The sequence below is a fragment of the Dermacentor albipictus genome, chromosome 5 (genome assembly GCF_038994185.2).
Source record: "Dermacentor albipictus isolate Rhodes 1998 colony chromosome 5, USDA_Dalb.pri_finalv2, whole genome shotgun sequence".
Classification (NCBI taxonomy): Eukaryota; Metazoa; Arthropoda; class Arachnida; order Ixodida; family Ixodidae; genus Dermacentor; species Dermacentor albipictus.
Genome location: NC_091825.1, coordinates 9,623,912 through 9,643,500, shown reverse-complemented (window position 1 = coordinate 9,643,500; position 19,589 = coordinate 9,623,912). Strand labels below are relative to the sequence as shown.

Genomic DNA, 19,589 nt, shown 5'->3' with positions numbered 1-19,589 from the left:
GGGTTGTGGTGCTGCTCCTGTGAAATGGTGATGGCATTGACAAGGCCCAAAAATGCAGCGTCCACGTCCACGTCATCGGTACCTACAGACTTGACGGGTGACCATGAGAGGCAGTCGGCGTCGGTGTGCCTCTTCCCTGATTTGTAAATTATGGTCATGTCGAACTCCTGTAGCCTAAGGCTCCAGTGCGCCAGATGGCCATATGGATCTTTCAGGTTAGTCAGCCAACAAAGAGAATGATGATTGCTAACAACCTTTAATGAACAGCCATACAAATACGGGCGAAACTTGATAACCACCCACACCCCAGCAAGGCAGTCGTTCTCAGTAGTCTGCTAGTTTTCCTCCATACGAGAGAGAGATATTGGCTAGCGTAGGCGACTACTTTTTCAGAGCCGTCATGCCACTGCACCAGTATGGCACCCAGACCAACATTGTTTGCATCAGTTTGAAGTGCTGTATGAGCATACTGGTCGAAGTGCGCAAGAACAGGAGGCGTTTGCAGGTGTTGGCGTAGTTCGCTAAATACTACTTGCTCATTTTCCCCCCACAGAAAGGGAACATTGTTGCATGTCAGGTGTGGTAACAGCGCAGCGATACATGAAAAGTTCGCAATAAAGCTTCGGTAACAGGCATACAGCTCCAAGAAGCGCCTCACTGCCTTCTTGTCAGATGGTGTGGGGAACATGGCCACAGAGTCGATTTTGGCTGGATCAGGTCGTACACCCTTGTGACTGACAACGTGGCTGAGGAAGCACAGTTCACTGAAATTAAAATGACACTCCTCTGGCTTTAACGTCAGGCCAGCTGAGCGTATGGCTTGGAAACAGTGAGTAACTGGCTTAGGTGCTCCTCAAATGTAGCTGAGAATGCTGACGTCGTCTAGACAGACCAAGCATGTTTGCCACTTCAGACCTGATATTATGGTGTCCATTAGACGCTGAAAAGTGGCAGGTGCTGAGCACAAACCGAAAGAAAGGACCTTAAATTCGTTAAGACCGTTCGGGGCCACAAAGGCCGTTTTCTCACAATCTCTCTCATCGACCTTGACCTACCAATACCCACTTTGTAGGTCCACTGATGAAAAATAACGTGCATGCCACAGCCTGTCCAGCAAACTGTCAATGTGTGGCAGCAGGTAGATGTCTTTCTTTGTGACTAGGATCAATTTGCGGTAATCAATGCAGAATCACAAACTGCCATCTCTTTTTTGGACTAATACCCCTGGTGATGCCCAGGTACTTTTCGAAGGCTGTATCACACCATCCTCGAGCATCTTCATTTGTTTTTGAATCTTTTTACGTTCCTTTGAAGCTACGCGGTAGGGATTTTGTCGAATTTTGTGTGTGCGGTGGTAAGTGGTTTCGCAGTTAGCGTGGTGCTCTTTTTTTTTCTGAACTGTGCAGAAGTGCCAGTGAGCGAAGATGCCGATGTATAAGACTTCAACGCTGCAGCAGAAGTTCTGCTTGATCCAAGAAGCGGGTAAGAACCCATGTTCCAAGACCAAGTTGGTTGAAAGGCACAGCGTGCCTCTTTCGACGTTGTCTATAATATTGAAGAACATGTCGAAGGTATACTGGAGGCCTACAACAAGACTTATTCTTCGAAGCGGTCCCGAGTATGGGCTCCCACATTCCAAGATGCGGAATCAGCTTTACTTCACTGGCTGCAGAAAGCAAACGCAGCCCACCTTCCCATCAATGGAATGATCCTGCGGGAGAAGGCCAACAACTTGGCTCTGCAACTTTGGCACGAAGATTTCAAGTGTAGCAATGGATGGTTCAGCAATTTTAAAGAGCACAATACTTTGACTTTCGTAGCCATCTGTGGCGAGAGTGGCAGTGCAAACGAGAGCATCCTGGATGGCTGGAAGAAACACACATTGGCTCCGTTGCTTAGCAAGTAGGGTGCAGACAATGTGTAAAACCTTGACGAGGCAGCCCTTTTTTACAAGATGCTGCCCACATAAACGTTCGCAGCAAAGGACACCGTGGCCAAGGGTCGAAAGCAGGGCAAGGAAAGAATTACCTTTCTGTTCGGCGTGAACATCTGTGGTAAACACAAGCTGCTGCTACTCATAGTTGGAAAGAGTGGGAAGCCACACTGCTTTAAAAATGCACGGCTGCCACCAAGGGATGAGCTTATCTACCAGCACAACAAAGAAGCCTGGGTCACAGGTGCAACATTTGAAGATTACATTCAGCAGCTTGACCGCAAGTTCGCGGCCACAGGCAGGAACGTACTCTCCATTATTGATAATTGCCCGACGCATGGTGACATCCCACACATGAAAGCTATCAGGATGGTATTTCTCCTTCTGAACACCACGTCGATCTCGCAAGCAATGGATGAAGGCATCATTCACCACACAAAGGAAGATTTACTGTCACCACCTGCTCAGGCGCATGCTCCTTTGCTACGACAATGGCAAGGAGTACTCGATCGACCTCCTCGGGGCCATATGTCTTATTGTGTATGCATGGAAGCAAGTGGAACCAACTTTGATCATGCAGTGTTTTGAACACGCTGGCTTTTTGAAGGAAAGCACCATCGATGCTGATGCTGACTCTTCATGCGCACTTGATGAAGAAGGAGCTGAGTATTGCGACCACATCAATGCACTCTGCGCAGAGGATAGCGAATCCGGTGCAGTCGGCTTCGTCGAGTATCTGAACTTTGAAAATGACCAACAAACGTGCTACTCAGACTTGGGGAGTGAAGCTACCGCTGACATGACCATGTGCGATGACAGCAACGATGACAATGCTAACGAACCCTCCCGAGCACTCGCTCTTGGGGAAGTTATTCGATCGCTGAATGTTATCCGCAGTTTTGTTGAGTGCCTTGGTGGAAATTCTCAAATGCTGCATGTAGTTGGCCATTTAGAAAACATGGAACCCTTGGAACCTCGAACTATAGGATGCGGCAACCCAGCATCTCTGATTACCTTTAGTAATCCAAAGATCGCCGAATAAAGATGGGGCATTCCTGCATCGAAATTTTTTGCCTGGGTTGGATTTTTTGTGCGTTCGATTAAGTCGAAAACCTGCTTAATTCGAAGATTTTTTTGCAGTCCCGATGACTTCGAATTAACGAGGTTCTAGTGTATTTCTGCATGCCTATGAGTTATGTCGAGTGCGCCTCTAGCAATGGAAATGCCTTGCATGAGCAATAGTGCAACAGTTTGCTCCGCGATCACATCCGTGGTAGGGCTTCTTGCATTCTGGCAGCAGCGGCGACGGCGTACGGACTGGACCTAACTAGCTTCCTGCAATTTTTCAGGTTTGAGGCTTGTGCTTCTGAAGTGAGCGGCAAGTACCAAGACCGTGTTGCTGCCTGCTCGAGGATCGGGCGTTTATCATCAACGCATCGCAGACTTGCCTTCTGCAAGATGACCTCAACATGACCGAATCGACGCGCCTGCAATCTACGCAAGTTTAAAGCAATCAGCGAACTGTTATCGCTTCCTCTGGGGGCGGTGTATTCGCCAGAGCATTTTGGTCATTCTGGCAGCAGCGGCGACGGCGTACGGACTGGACCTAACTAGCTTCCTGCAATTTTTCAGGTTGGTTGAAATCTTTCTTATAAAACTTCCTAGATACAACTCTGACAGTCTCGTCGCTGCTGCTGCCACAGCTGCCCACTTTGATGTCGTAGAATTTTCTTCAGTGTGCTCTTTTAGGTGTTGGTTTTCACCATTTGGCAATGTCGGAAACTGAGCAGGGTGCCCTGGGAGATGTTGCAAAGGCTCTAGAAAAGCAACCTAGCACTATCAAAGAAGTTGTCAAGGTACTCACCGAGCTCGTAGTCAGGCTAGATGCATTCGCCACAGAAATAAAAAAAAGATGTAGCGAAGGTTGATGCTTCAAGTGCTGAAATCCACAATGAACTTGGTGGCATTCGTAGCTCTATTGGGTTTATGAATGATGGTTTTGAAGAATTTAAGAGGGATATTGAACGTTACAGGGATGAACTTGCTGAAATGAAGGCTGAAGCTGCGGAATGCCGCGCGGCGAACGAAGAGCTGAGGGAGGAGCTTAAACAGGCAAGGAAGGAGATAATAGGGTTGAAACAATATAGTAGAAACATGAACCTTGAAATTCAAGGACTTCCGGTTGCAGCTAATGAGGACCTAGGCAAGGCTGTTGCGGACATTGCAAAATGTCTGGGCACAAGTGTTACTGACGGTGACATTGATGTAGTTCATCGTGTGCCTTCGAAAGATAAGAAGAAACCTAATGTTGTGTTAAAGTTCGTCTCAAGAACTGCTCGTGAAAAGTTGCTGTCAGCTGCTCGGAAGAAAACTCTCAAAGCAGATAGACTGGGATTTGACACAAGTGACCTCGTGTACATAAATGAGCATTTGTGTGTCGAGAACAAGATGCTGCTGGGTAAAGCTCGAAAGCTCAAAAAGGAGAAAAATTGGAAATACGTGTGGGTATCGCAAGGAAAGATTTTAATGCGCAAAAGTGAGAACTCTTCAATCCTGCATGTTACCTGTGAGGATGACCTGGCGAAGGTCGCCTAAGTGTTTTTCTTATCAGCACATGGACCACCAATATAGAATGTTACTTGACAAGTATAACAACTGGAAACATATGAATATGACTTCTCTTGTTTGTGTACTTCGGTATAAATACTTTGACACTTTGCAATTTAAAACAGCTATTTACTGCTTCGTCATCTTAACCCTTGTTTCTGCCAGCGACGCTAGACTAACCAATAATGAGGTTTGTAAATACCTGTGTGATGACTGTACTAAAATAGTCTGTAGTGCCTTCTCGCTCGATGTAGATTTAAAATTTACTAACTCTTATGCCGTGCCCTGTAAAGTGTAAAACTTGTGCACAGACGTGGTGAAAAAAATTGTCTCTGTTACATGCTATAAGTATGCCCATTGCAGTTTACATTGGCATTTCTTTTTCAAAGCTTCGTTCTTTAAACTCTTTTGGCTTCTTTGTGTGGCCATCGTTAATAGACTGCAACATACCGCTTCTCCGAGATCATGGCTTCAGTGAACGCTTCAAGTTATGATCTCTTGACACCTTACGAGTTGAGCACATGTTATCAGACAAAAAGCGGTAGCATTTCGTTGCTCGATCAGCGCGAAACAAAAGCGATGATATATGTGCCCTTCTTTCCAGCTTTAGCTTTACGTTTGACGTTGTCATGATCTCTGAGACATGGTACGAAAGCCACTCTGCTGTACTTAATCTGCCTGAATACTCCACATTTTTCCTTAACCGGAGCTCTAAGAGAGGTGGGGGGGTTGCGATGCTGTCGAAAAAGTTTTTAAAATGCGAATTACTTGACAATTTCTGTGTTGTAACCGACGACTACGAGGTACTTACCCTAAAATCTAATTCCTTGCTTTTTACTGTCACCTACCGCCCACCCAGGGGAAGCAGTAACAAATTTCTTCATTTTTTGGACGAGTACTTCAGCTGGGTAAATGATAATAAATACACACTCATATTAGGTGGCGACTTGAACATAAACTTGCTTGAAAAGTCAACATTTCAACAAGAGCTCTATACTATACTAGAGACCAACGCATTTTTCAATATCATAAATAAACCAACACGCATTACGCCCGAAATATCAACGTTACTAGACACCTTCATTACTAATGCATGTGATGAATTGTCAATATCCGGTGCACTGGCAGCTGATCTTAGTGATCACTTACCAATTTATTTAATTACAAATCACAGAGTTCCCCCTAACAAACCTACAAGGTTTGCTATGCGAGTTCAAGACATAAACCAGACTACTTTACAAACGTTCTATGATAAACTGTCGCAAGTAAACTGGAGCAATGTCTATGAGGAAACCAATGTTGATGAAGCTTATGGCACTTTTATTTCCACCTACAAGCAGCTGTATTGTGAGACTTTTCCATACAAAACAAGAGTGCGAGCTTTAAAGGCGCGTAAGCCGTGGATAACCAAGGAATGCCTAAAGGCAGTACGAATTAAAAACATACTTTTTAAGCGCTTTCTAAAAACAAAGGATATTGACGATTTGAAGAAGTTTAAGGCTGCGAGAAATAAAGCTAACAGTATTAATCGGCAAGCCAAAAGGAACTATATGAGTAACCAATTTAACGACGAAGTAATACAGCACTCCGATATTGTTTGGGGGAGGCTCAATAATTTGCTCAACTTAAAAAAGAAGACTGTAGTAGATGAAATAGTCACACATGGCACTCACTTATCCGGTTCTCAACTAGCAGATGCTTTCAATGATTTCTTCGTGTCCATCGCAGACGGCACGCAGCCCAACCAATACCTAAGCAGCATGAGTCAAAAGGTTAGCGAAACCGCGTTTTTAACCCCTGTTACAACTAACGAAGTTCTGTCGGTCCTACAATCGCTGAAAAACAATAAAAGTAAAGATATTGACGACCTCCAAATATTTCCAGCGAAGTACACATCCAACGTACTTGGCAACCTGTGTACTGTGGTACACAGGTTGCCAAGGTTACCATAATTTTTAAAGGAGGAGATGAAAATAATTTCTCCAACTACCGACCTATATCGATCTTACCAGTTTTTTCGAAATGTTTTGAAAAGCTTTTACTAGTGCGCATTACGAGCTTTATTAACAAGCACAAAGTCATATCAGCTTCCCAGTTTGGTTTTGTCGCAGGAAAATCAACAGAAACAGCTTTATTTATTATTTATTTATTAGAGTTTATTTATTATTTATTTATTAGAGTTTCGACGACGACGAAGTCTCCCTGCTAAGGTGGCTGCTCACCGCTCCTGTGAAAAATCTCGCCTTCCGCGTAAATACGTTCCATACATCAAGAGATTGGACCCCAAGACATCTGAGGACGCCCCGGACGCTCATGCGCAGTCTGGTTTTCTGACATTCAGCGAATGTCACTCCATCGGCCCTGCAGCTGAATTGTACACCGGGACAAGGCCTAGTGCCTCCGGTGACGCGCTGGCGGCGGTAGATTCACCGGCGGCGCTCGTCACGACGGCGTTACCGGCCGCACAATTGACACCTGAGCCTGGATCCCAGCTCCTGGTTCCTGCTCCAAGTCCTTCGGCTACAGCCCACCCATCGCCTTCCCAAAATGCACATCAGACCGTGAGTGATCTGCCCACAGGGCGGAGCCCCGCGATGGCTTCCCAGACACCGATCGGGAATGGGGCTCCAGTTGTTGTGCATGACGAACCGAGTACCCCTATGGACTTGTCTTCTGCGCTACCATCTGTGGCGTCGGCACCCCGTGGTTCTCAGAAGCGTCCTTCGGAGCAATCTGCACCAGATTCGTGTTCGGCCAACAGCGGCTCCCAAGGCAAGCGTTCCTGTCTAACGACTGACCACCCAGTTGTGTCGACACCGGGCTCGGCTTGCTATAAAGCAACCATTAAGGCTCTGGCCCCAACAAGCCTCACGGAGATTCCGAACAGGATTATTCAGGCGAACCTAGACGCTTGTCTTGGCACCACAGGCTTCCGCGGCTTCGCGGCCCGGAAGAAATCAAATACCATCGCTGTGTGGCTCCCGACATTGGCTGCTGTCGAGCGTTTGCAAACGCTTCAACGTCTCTCGATAACGAGCGAGGTCACCGTGCCGGTCCAGGTGTACCTGGTAGAGGGCTCGGATCTACAGCGCTGTGTCGTTTACAACGTTGACGTTGGCGAGGACCAGACTGCTCTCCAGCGTGAGCTCTACTGTCCTACTCACCGTGTCATTCAGGCGCGTTACATGGGAAAGGGGCGCTCTTGCATCGTCACCTTGCAGGGCCCACCAACTCCTCCAGCCCGCCTGTACTACTATGGCTGCATTCTACGACCTCGGCCATATAAACCCAGTGTCGTCTATTGTTACAACTGTTTCCGACCGGGCCACATGCGCCGATCCTGTCCATTTACAGCGCCAGATGAAGCTGTATTAGCTGGCGCAGTGTCCTATCGCTGTGGACTCTGCAAGACCGACGACCACGAGATCACTTCTCCGACTTGTCCCACAAAGCAAAAGGCCACTCAGAAGGTTCGTCGCGGGATCCCTAAGCAATGGCCTCAGCATGCTGCAACACAACCAGTGCCGACATCAAACAGGTTTGCGGCGCTCCAGTGGGATGACGACGACTGGCCAGAGCTTTCCGAGCCCGAACCGCCTGCACCCAATTCCCAACAGACTTACAGTGACAAAGTTCGCAGAGACCGCCGTCGCCAGCTGGTTATACAGAAGCAGAGCAGGCCGGAACATCCGCGTGATGATATGGCAGCAGTTGACAATCAAATTGCCCGCCTTTTAGCGGAGGTATCCAAGCTCCGACAGCACCGTGAGCTACTTGCGCGTCGGCGACGTTCAGTGGATTCTCACACGAATACAAGCATCGATTCCGCTGCATCATCGTCTCTGTCACGCCCTGCTGTATCGGTCGCAGAGTCTACCAGATCTCCAGCTCCGTTGCCGGATAACTCTACAACATCCCTTTTGCGGTTCATGGTCAGCCAGTTATCCAACCTGACATCTGTGATTTTGCAACGCCTGGACTCGTAATCAAAATGGCGGGCACAGGTGTTTGTGGCGTGCTTCAGTGGAACTGTAGAGGGCTCTCCACGAAAGTGGGGGAGCTTAAATCCCGTCTACGTATGAACAAGCTCCAGGTGTGGGCCCTGTTACTACAGGAGACCAACGCCTTGCCTGCCATTCCGGGCTTCAGTGGATACGTGTCTCCTTCGATGAGTGACCGTCGCGTGCACACAGCTGCCCCTCCAGGAAAGGCGGCAGTGTATGTTGATACGCGCTATCCTCAGGTCTGCCTTTCTCTTGAAAACTGGTGTAACTCATATCAGGAGGTAGTGGCAGTAGCTGTGAAGTTACCCAAAACAACTGTTGTGGTAGTGTCATACTACATAAGACCAGCCGGTGGCTCTGCTTCAAGAATTAATCTGGGCTGGTTAGTGAATGTCCGTCGCCAATACCCAGCGTGTCCTATTTTAGTTGGTGGTGATTTCAACGCCCCTCACCCAGATTGGGGGTACCCTACTTCTAGCCCTCGAGGTAGGCGTGTGCGGGACGCCTTCGCGGATGCGTTGTTTGTATTACTGAACCATCCCGATTCAGCAACGCGAGCTGTGCCTCAAGCTCGACGTACAGCATACGCACCGGATCTTACGTGGTGGTCGGGTCCCGGCACTCCTACTTGGCACCTGGAGCCCGACTGCTGGGGTAGTGACCACCACCCTATCATCATCGGCCTTCATCCGTCGCAGGCCCGCCGATTGCGCCGCAAGTGTTCTGTGGTCAATTGGGACAAATTTCGCGCCGTTCTCCAAGACACCTCTGTGGACTCGTCATCACTACTTGTTGACCGCATACAAAGCGCGCTCAATGAAGCCACAACCATCAGCTGGGCAGACGTCAATCGACCGGCACCGGATATCGGCCTGCTCAACTTGTGGGCTGCTCGCAGACAAGCTGAGCTGGCAGCATCCCGAGACCCCACTTCTGCACAAGCACGTACAAGACTGAATTTCCTTACTGCTAAAGCCCGCAGGTATGAACACGACCTCTCGCGGAGGCACTGGCATACGTGGTGTGAACGGTTTTCATCCAAGACATCGAATGCTTCTCTCTGGCGAACCTTCCGCGCCATGGAACACGGTGGTAGCCGTCCAGACGCGGCAGCCACAGCCTGCTTCGCTGCTGGCTTGTCGCCAGACGATTTCGCCAGAGAAGCAGCCCGGAGGTTCTTCCCGCAGTACAACGTGTTGCCTCAACCAGCCAATGGTGCTTCCTTGGCAGGCCTTCCGACACATATCGACAGGTTACCATCTACGGCAGACTCCGAGGGGATTGCAAGCTCTTTCACCATGCCTGAGTTGCTTGCAGCGATCGATGGTACCAGTCGCAAGACAGCACCAGGTCCAGACTCTATTACTTATGAGGCCTACAAGAACCTGAGCTCCGCTGTGCTGCCTCAAGTCCTCGACACCATTAACAAGGTATGGCTAGATGGCGTTGTCCCTCCAGGCTGGAAGTCAGCTATTGTGATCCCGATTCCGAAACCAAGCAAGCCGCCGACTGACCTTGGCAACTTCCGACCCATTTCCCTAACGTCCACGTTGTGCAAGCTTGCTGAGAAAATGCTTGCCACACGAATGTCGTGGTGGCTAGAGCACCACGGTTTCTACCACCCTGCTCAAATTGGCTTCCGTCCATCCATAGGTACTGAAGATGGGCTGGCTGTCTTGACATCCTCGGTTTTATCGTCAACTCGTAGCCACAGTGTCCGTACTGTCCTCGCTATGGACGTCGAAAAGGCGTATGATAACATCAGTCATGCTGCCATCTTGGCTTCAATTGACATGCTGCATTTTCCCCCCAGAGTACGGAATTTTGTCAAATCTTTCCTTGAAGACCGACATTTTGCAATTCGCCTCAGTGGTGACGCCGTCGGCTCATTTGTCCCTCTTCGTGGCGTACCCCAGGGATCTGTATTATCACCCACATTATTCAATATTGCTTTCATCCCGCTTGCATGGCGCTTACACGATGTACCCGACATAAAGTTCTTGTTGTACGCTGATGACATCACGGTATGGAGCACTCATCACGACCTGCTGACTCAAGCCGCTGCCCTTCAATCAGCTTTAGATATCACGGCGACTTACGCTTCTTCGGTCGGCCTTAGGCTTTCCGTCAGCAAATCTGCTTACATGTCAGTCGCCAATCGCTGGGGCCGGCGTAAACTCTCTGCAACACCCATTCGTCTTCATCTATCCGGAACCCCTCTTCAACAATGTTCCACTATAAAAATTCTGGGTCTGACGGTACACGAGTCGGGAACCGGAACTGCTTGGCTCTCCAGCGCTAAAAAGCAGGCAATTCAAACGTTGGGTCTGATTAGGCGCATTGCTCCTAAAATGGGCGGCGCCAGCTCGTATGTTGCGCGACAATTGGTAAAGGCGGTAGTGCAACCACGCCTTATTTATCAAGCCCAATTCCAGCATTTGACGAGGGCACAATGGGATCGCCTTGAGGCTGTTAATCGCGAGGCAATGAGGGTCATCACTTGCCTTCCCCGAATCACCCCGATCGTGGCTCTCCAAGAAAATGCGCAGCTCAACACACTAGATGAGCTGGTGCAGCAGCGGCGTGATGCTCGCAGGCTTAAGGCCAGCCTTTCACACGCAACGAGTGCTCTCAGGGCTTACGCTTTCTCGAACTCGCTTCTACCACCACCATCGCCAGTTCTTCCTCCCTGGAGTTTTGTACAGCTGAGTGACAACAAGCCAACTGATATACATCGCCCGACATCAACTCACGCGGCGGCATCGCTTCGTGACCGAATTGTAGATCAAGATGCCCACCTGCCGCTTGGCTCCATCGTCCTTTACGTTGATGCAAGCATTAAGGGCTGTGAAACAACCACTGCAATTTATTGCCCATGCGCACCTGCCCTTAATAAGACGACCCGGTTTCAAGTCCAAGAACCTCCTTCCTCCTTTTGTGCTGAGCTCCTTGCTGTCCGAGAAGCGTTGTGCTCTGTGGCCGCCTTTCCCTTGGTCCCCACGGCCCGCATCGTCATCCGCACTGATGCTCTCCAGGCGACGCGGCTTCTGCGACGCGTCAGTCGCAGCCCTGACATATGCCAACAGATCCATCTTCTGGCGGCACGCATCCCGCAGTCAATATCTGTCGAGTGGATCCCACGCGATCTTCTAAGCTTCCAAAGCCGTGCGGATTCTGCGACCCGTCTAACGACCTCTCCATCGTCACCGCCTCAACTCTTTCACCTAGATGATGCCACCCTCCTTTTAACAAGAAAGGAGCACCTCCGGCGCCGCACACGTGCTCTCATACCTCCGTGTGCGGTAAACCTTCCCCGCGGTCTTACCCGTGCAGAGGAGGTTGCGCTTCGGAGGATCCGGGTCGGGGTTGCCCTCACTCCTGCCGTGACTAGGAAGTGGCCGCACTTTCGCCCGCTATATCCTCGTCCTGAGTGCCCACTATGCAAGTCGCCAAACGTTGAAGCCGACATCCACCACCTGCTGTGGGTTTGCCCTGCTCTGAAACCGACGAGGCTCCGGCACCTCGCAGCAGCGGGACTCTCGCCGCATAATCTAAGCCATTACACTGCTTGGACGCAGGGACCGCATTATCGATCCCTCTTGGACTTCATTAGGTCAGCAAATCTATTTTCATTCATTTAATCATCCTTGTTCACCCCCATCCCATACCCTTGTATGCCCTGAGGCATTTATCCTCGCATTAAAAAAAAAAAAACAGCTTTATTAACCAAGAAGGAAATTATATTAGAGTCATTTGAAGGAAAAGAACTAACTCTCGGGGTTTTTGTGGATTTTTTCAAAGCATTTGACTCCGTAAATCACAACCTATTATTCCTTAAACTTGAACACTATGGATTTCGCGGCACATTCCTTCAGCTTTTAATAACATATTTAGAGCACCGCCAGCAACGGGTTGTAATTAACAATTCTTCATCGCACTTTAGATCCATTCATTCTGGGGTGCCGCAAGGCAGTATTCTCGGACCTACACTCTTTAACATCTATATCAACGACATTGTGAATATTGACAACAGCGCTAAATGTATAATGTATGCAGATGATGTCAGCATATTTTTTAGGGCTAAAACACTTAATGACTTGACATTAAACGCTAATGAAACTCTGCGCAAATTGGTCGAATGGAGTACTAAATCCTTATTGAAAATTAACGCTACCAAAACTAAAGCTGTACTTTTTAGACCTAAGAACAAACCGCTAGAACACTTACCTACACTAACGCTTGGATTTCAAAGCATTGAAATAGCGGAGTCAGTAAAGTGTCTGGGTGTGACACTGCAGTGCAATCTTTCATGGGACATACACATCGACAATCTGGTTAAAAAACTTGCAAAATGCACAGGCATGTTATACAGAGTCCGCTCTCTACTACCTCTGAGTGTTAGACTTTTAGTTTATAATGCACTATTTTTATCTAACCTTTCATATTGTCACCTGGTGTGGGGTACAACAACATGGTCAAATACATATAGGTTACAGAAAATACAAAAAAAGGTCATTCGTATCATTGCGAATGCCCCGTTTACTGCTCACACTCAACCTCTTTTCGCATCATTAAAAGTAACACCAATTAATGACCTATATAATTTATTGCTAAGTAAACGATATGAAAGAAAACGGAAAAATCATGACACATTCTTTGATGACACAGCTAACTTACGGCCCAAAGCTAATTACTACACAACACGTAACAACGACGTCTGGCATGTGCCATCCTTTCGTACTAATTACGGTCGTCAAATGCTCCAACATATAATACCAACATTTCTTAATCGGCGCAATGAGCACTGAAAACCTTACGATACGGGTGTTTTTTTACTGCAAGTTTGCACCTCCTTCCTCTTTTTTTTTCTTCTCTTATTGTTATTCTTCGTTTTGCATTCTTAGTGTTTCTGAGCGTTTCGTGTTAATTCTGCCGCCTTCATTTATTTGTTATTGCAAGAAGATGTTCTCTAATATTTATTGAATATGATGTTTACCTATGCACTGTAGTCTTTTTTATTACTATTGTTCTGTCCGTGTTCTGTTGCTGCCAGTTTTTGTGTACGGGGGTGCGCCCCTCTGTCAAGCCAGTCATAGGCTTTTTGGGTTTCAACATCCCTGATGTTGAAATAAAGGTATTTGTATTTGTATTATTTGTATTATGATACAGAGACAAGGCGGCAGGATCGTGACTGAAGGGTCACGTCGTCGGTGATTCGCAAACACTCATGTTTCCCGTCATTCATCTTGTCGCCATATAGGCTGGCAGAAAATGTCACCATACGTTCAGGAATCTTTACGACTGCACTGTGATCTAGCAGAAAATCCTTCCCCAAGATGAGGTCTTTACAGCAGTTGGGGAGAATGACGAAAGTGGCAACGAAGCTGGAATCACTGATGCGAATTTGGGCGGTGCATGTTCCTGTTGGTATCATTAGCTGACCCCCGGCACTTCTTAGGTGGGGCCCTGTCCATGGCGTCCTCACTTCCCTAATGCCATCGGCCAGCTTTTGCCGCATAATGGAGAAGTCTGCGCTAGTGTCAACAAGTGTAATGACATGATGTCCATCCCCCAGAATGCAAAGATCGGCATGGGCAACGTCATTGGCATGAGTAATTGCCGTCGTCATGTCGCCTTTGTCGGCATTAGCATTCATCGTCATCATATTGTCTTCATAGGGAGCGTAGGGTGTATCTTTGGCATATCGACACAAGGCAACCTTCGCCACGGAGGTCGCTGTTGTTAGTTTCCCCGGCGCGGACTAGGGGAGCGACCACCCTTGTCAACGTCAGAGGTGAAAGTCTGGCGGTTTGGGGAAGTGATAGGGACAGGTGATAGGGACTGCCAGCGACAACGTGGTGAAGCTGCTTGGCAGGGTGACAGCTGATCACTGTTCGGGGTGCGACGGTCGTTGCTGGCTCCAGCATCTGGATGGGGGCAGCGTGACCTAGTTCGTCACAATGGAAAGAGAGTGGTCGATGGTTGGCTGCCCGCCACAAGTGGGTATGGCAAACTGGAGGTCGTTTCACAGACTTCCGTTTCCACCACAGCATGGGAACGGGCCGTGGCTGAAATGGCATTACCGGCGGTGAAGGGGGAGGACGTCGGACCATGTCAGCATAGGTTGGCAGCATAGTGTTGCTGTACATGGGGCTGGTGAGGAGAAGGCTTGCTGCAATTCCTGGCACACGACATATGCAACAGAAACTCTCAAGGAAGAATGCCGAGGGCTTGCAGCTCTTCACAGAGGATGTCTCAAATCATGTCCCGTAAGGAAGTGTGGTCAATAGTCTTAGCTACGGAGCTGATTGGCGTGTTGTTGGGCTGGCAGTCGAAGTGCCAGCAACATTGCTGAAGTGCCCGCTTGATGACAGTTACTTCCTTGAGGAATTTGTTGACTGTTGTTGGTGGGTTCCATATAAAACCGGCAAAGAGGGGTTCCTTAACTCCCTGCGTCACATGACGCACCTTCTTTGCCTCGGTCATATCGGGGTCAGCTCGGCAAAACACATGGGCCATGTCTTCCGCATACATGGCAACGGTTTCGTTGGGTTTCTGTACCTGAGCCTCAATAAGTTGTTGCGTGTAATCTCGCCGGTCCGAGCTCAAGAATGTATCGAGGAGCTGAAGATGAAAATTGCTCTACGTTTGAAAGCTCACTTCCCTGTTTGCGTACCATGTACGAGCGCTGTTTTCTAGTGCGAAATAAGCATGGGTGAGTTTTTGTTGGTCTGCCTGTCTCATGTGAAAATGGCAGTGCCCGCTCATTTCAGTACCAGCAAATCCTCTCCAGGGTTGCCGCACACGGCATTCACAGCTATTTCTGTCAATCCTATTGCGATTAGCATCTTTGCCTATCTGTTTCACAGCGTGTGGTATGTAGTGCCATTGGTAGCATACCGCACACTTTTAGTAGACGATAATCCAAACACAGGCCGCCATTGGGATATGAACCTAGCAACGTTTAACGCTAGAACGTTATCTAGTGAGGCGAGTCTAGCAGTGCTATTGGAGGAATTAAAGGGCAGTAAATGGGATATAATAGGGCTCAGTGAAGTTAGGAGGCCAAAAGAAGCATATACAGTGCTAAAAAGCGGGCACGTCCTGGGCTACCGGGCCTAGCGGAGAGAAGAGAACTAGGGGTCGGATTCCTGATTAATAAGAATATAGCTGGTAACATACAGGAATTCTATAGCATTAACGAGAGGGTGGCAGATCTTATTGTGAAACTTAATAAGAGGTACAAAATGAAGATTGTACAGGTCTACGCCCCTACATCTAGTCATGATGACCAGGAAGTTGAAAGCTTCTATAAAGACGTGGAATCGGCGATGGGTAGAGTGAAAACTAAATACACTATATGTAGTATAGTGTCGCCCCCTGCCACATCTCTGTGTTGATCATACATTTATGTTTCGTAGTAGTTTAGCTAGATGGCGCACCCCCCTTCTGTCATGTGACGAGCTGGGACCAATCAGGAGGTGTCATCTGGCATGTGAAGTCCTTTTTAGTAATAAACGGCTGTGAGCTGGCGGTGTCTTCATTCCGGTTTTCTTCAGGAGCAGTTAGCTCCGTGTCTCCTTCACTGCGTCGGCCTTTGCCGTGCGTTCGCTGGACGGGGGCCCCCACTTGCCTGCCGCTGCCGACACAACACTATACCAATGGGCGACTTTAATGCCAAGGTAGGCAAGAAGCAGGCTGGAGACAAGGCAGTGGGGGAATATGGCATAGGCACACGGAATAGCAGGGGAGAGTTATTAGTAGAGGTTGCAGAACACATTAATATAAGGATAATGAATAACTTCTTCCGCAAGCGGCATAGCCGAAAGTGGACGTGGAGGAGCCCGAATGGCGAGACTAGAAATGAAATAGACTTCATACTCTGCGCTAACCCTGGCATCATACAAGATGTGGATGTGCTCGGCAAGGTGCGCTGCAGTGACCACAGGATGGTAAGAACTCGAATTAGCCTAGACCTGAGGAGGGAACGGGAGAAACTGGTACATAAGAAGCCGACTAATGAGTTAGCGGTAATAGGGAAAATAGAGGAATTCGAGATCAAGCTACAGAACAGGTATTCGGCCTTAACTCAGGAAGAGGACCTTAGTGTTGAAGCAATGAACGACAATCTTGTAGGCATCATTAAGGAGTGCGCAATGGAAGTCGGTGGTAACTTCGTTAGGCAGGATACCAGCAAACTATCGCAGGAGACGAAAGATCAGACCAAGAAACGCCAATGTATGAAAGCCTCTAACCCTACAGCTAGAATAAAACTGGCAGAACTTTCAAAGTTAACAAGCATAAGACAGCTGACATAAGGAAGTATAATATGGATAGAATTGAACATGCTCTCAGGAACGGAGGAAGCCTAAAAACACTGAAGAAGAAACTAGGAATTGGCAAGAATCGGATGTATGCGCTAAGAGACAAAGCCGGCAATATCATTACTAATATGGATGAGATAGTTCAAGTGGCTGAGGAGGTCTATAGAGATTTATACAGTACCAGTGGCATCCACGACGATAATGGAAGAGAAAATAGTCTAGAGGAATTCGAAATCCCAAAGGTAACGCCGCTAGAAGTAAAGAAAGCCTTGGGAGATATGCAAAGGGGGAAGGCAGCTGGGGAGGATCAGGTAATAGCAGATTTGTTGAAGGATGGTGGACAGATTGTTCTATAGAAACTGGCCACCCTGTATACGCTATGCCTCATGACATCGAGCGTACCGGAATCTTGGAAGAACGCTAACATAATCCAAATCCATAAGAAAGGGGACGCCAAAGACTTGAAAAATTATAGACCGATCAGCTTACTGTCTGTTGCCTACAAACTATTTACTAAGGTAATCGCAAATAGAATGCGGAACACCTTATATTTCTGTCAAGCAAAGGACCAGGCAGGATTCCGTAAAGGCTACTCAACAATAGATCATATTCACACTATCAATCAGGTGATAGAGAAATGTGCGGAATATAACCAACCCTTATATATAGCTTTCATTGATTACCAGAAAGCGTTTGATTCTGTCGAAACCTCAGCAGTCATGGAGGCATTACAGAATCAGGGTGTAGACAAGCCGTATGTAAAAATACCGAAAGATATCTATAGCAGCTCCACAGCAACCATAGCCCTCCGTAAAGAAAGCAACAAAATCACAATAAAGAAACGTGTCAGGCAGGGAGATACGATCTCTCCTATGCTACTCATAGCGTGTTTACAGAAGGTATTCAGAGACCTGGATTGGGAAGAATTGGGGATAAAAGTTAATGGAGAATACCTTAGTAACTTGCGATTCGCTGATGATATTGCCTTGCTTAGTAACTCAGGGGACCAATTGCAATGCATGCTCACTGACCTGGAGAGGCAAAGCAGAAGAGTTGGTCTAAAAATTAATCTGCAGAAAACTCAAGTAATGTTTAACAATCTTGGAAGAGAACAGCAACTTACAATAGGCAGCGAGGCACTGGAAGTCGTAAGGGAATACATTTACTTAGGGCAGGTCAGTGACGGCAGATCCGGATCATGAGACGGAAATAATCGGAAGAATAAGGATGGGCTGGGGTGCGTTTAGCAGGCATTCTCAGATCATGAACAGCAGGTTGCCATTATCCCTCAAGAGAAAAGTATATAATAGCTGTGTCTTACCAGTACTCACCTACGGGGCAGAAACCTGGAGGCTTACGAAAAGGGTTCTACTCAAATTGAGGACGACGCAACAAGCTATGGAAAGAAGAATGATAGGTGTAACGTTAAGGGGTAAGAAAAGAGCAGATTGGGTGAGGAAACAAACGCGAGTTAATGACATCTTAGTTGAAATCAAGAAAAAGAGATGGGCATGGGCAGGACATGTAATGAGGAGGGAAGATAACCGATGGTCATTAAGGGTTACGGACTGGATCCCAAGGGAAGGGAAGCGTAGCAGGGGGGGGGGGGGGGGGCAGAGAGTTAGGTGGGTGGATGAGATTAAGAAGTTTGCAGGGACGGCATGGCCACAATTAGTACATGACCGGGTTTGTTGGTGAAGTATGGGAGAGGCCTTTGCCCTGCAGTGGGCGTAACCAGGCTGATGATGATGAATCCAAACATGCCGCCGTTTCCTGCTGCAGGCGGCACAGTGTGGGTATCCCGTTTAACTTTCGCAGCATCCGGTGTCACCCACCAGCTCGATTTCGTTTCGGTTTCTCATCGCCACCGTGGTGTTTTACACCAAGCAATACAAAAACATCGAAATGAATCTCAGGCTGCCGGAGCACCACCAGCTCGACGCACGTCGGCATTTTTGTGCTGCAAAGATCGGCGTGACACTTCGTGTTTGTCGATGTTGACAATAGTTGCGTCTGCCAAATTCTTTTAGTTATAGTGAAATCTCATTAAGACGAAGTCACTTAAGCCAAATTCTCACATGTAATGAACATGGGAACGTTTGTTTAGTTTTCGATAGACTGAATGAAAAAAATCTGCTTAAGACAAACCACCTCGGACATGCTCTTTGGCTAAGATTAACATTCAGAGTGACCGCCACCGTTACTGATCCTGGAGGCTAGGGTGCCGCGATGCGCCATGCGCATCAAGGTACCCTACTGGAGGTCTGCAGCACACGTCACCTGTGGACAGAGGCAAAAACAAGAGGAGTAAACAAAAAGAGACAGTGATGTTGCACTTTGTGAACACGGGTGAAGCATATGCATGTGGGTGCCTGCATATAGGTGCCTGCATATAGGTGCTGCATGCATATGGCTACGCTGTCCGCATCGCAGATCGTATTCAAGATAGGACTCGAGTGGCTGTGCCATACGCAGTAGCCGCCAGAGTAGAACGCCCCCTTGTAAACATTCGTTGACCAACGAAATTGACAAGCATCGTGTCAGTGCGCACAGGCAAACATGAACACATAACACTCGATGACTGCAGATGCTCGCCGTCGCTGGTATGAGGAATTGTGGCAACACTGTTTTTCTGCAGCTGTGTGCGAGTATTTAAGCCAATTCTGTTGGCTCCAAGAATACGCTGCAGATGTCAAAATCAAATAGCAGTTCATTGCACCA

The 19,589-nt window shown here is 47.9% G+C and overlaps 1 protein-coding gene and 1 long non-coding RNA gene across 10 annotated transcripts in view; one reads left to right on the top strand and one right to left on the bottom strand.

Annotated features, from left to right (window-relative positions):
• tefu (Serine/threonine-protein kinase tefu) overlaps positions 1-19,589 on the bottom strand; it is a 1,084,056-nt gene that overhangs the window by 101,246 nt on the left and 963,221 nt on the right. The window lies entirely within an intron of this gene.
• Positions 1-19,589, top strand: part of LOC135917943 (uncharacterized) — a 113,494-nt gene that overhangs the window by 1,443 nt on the left and 92,462 nt on the right. The window contains exon 2 of the long non-coding RNA XR_010569465.1: positions 3,283-3,565. This is a non-coding gene — a long non-coding RNA (uncharacterized lncRNA). The remainder of the gene's footprint in view (positions 1-3,282; positions 3,566-19,589) is intronic.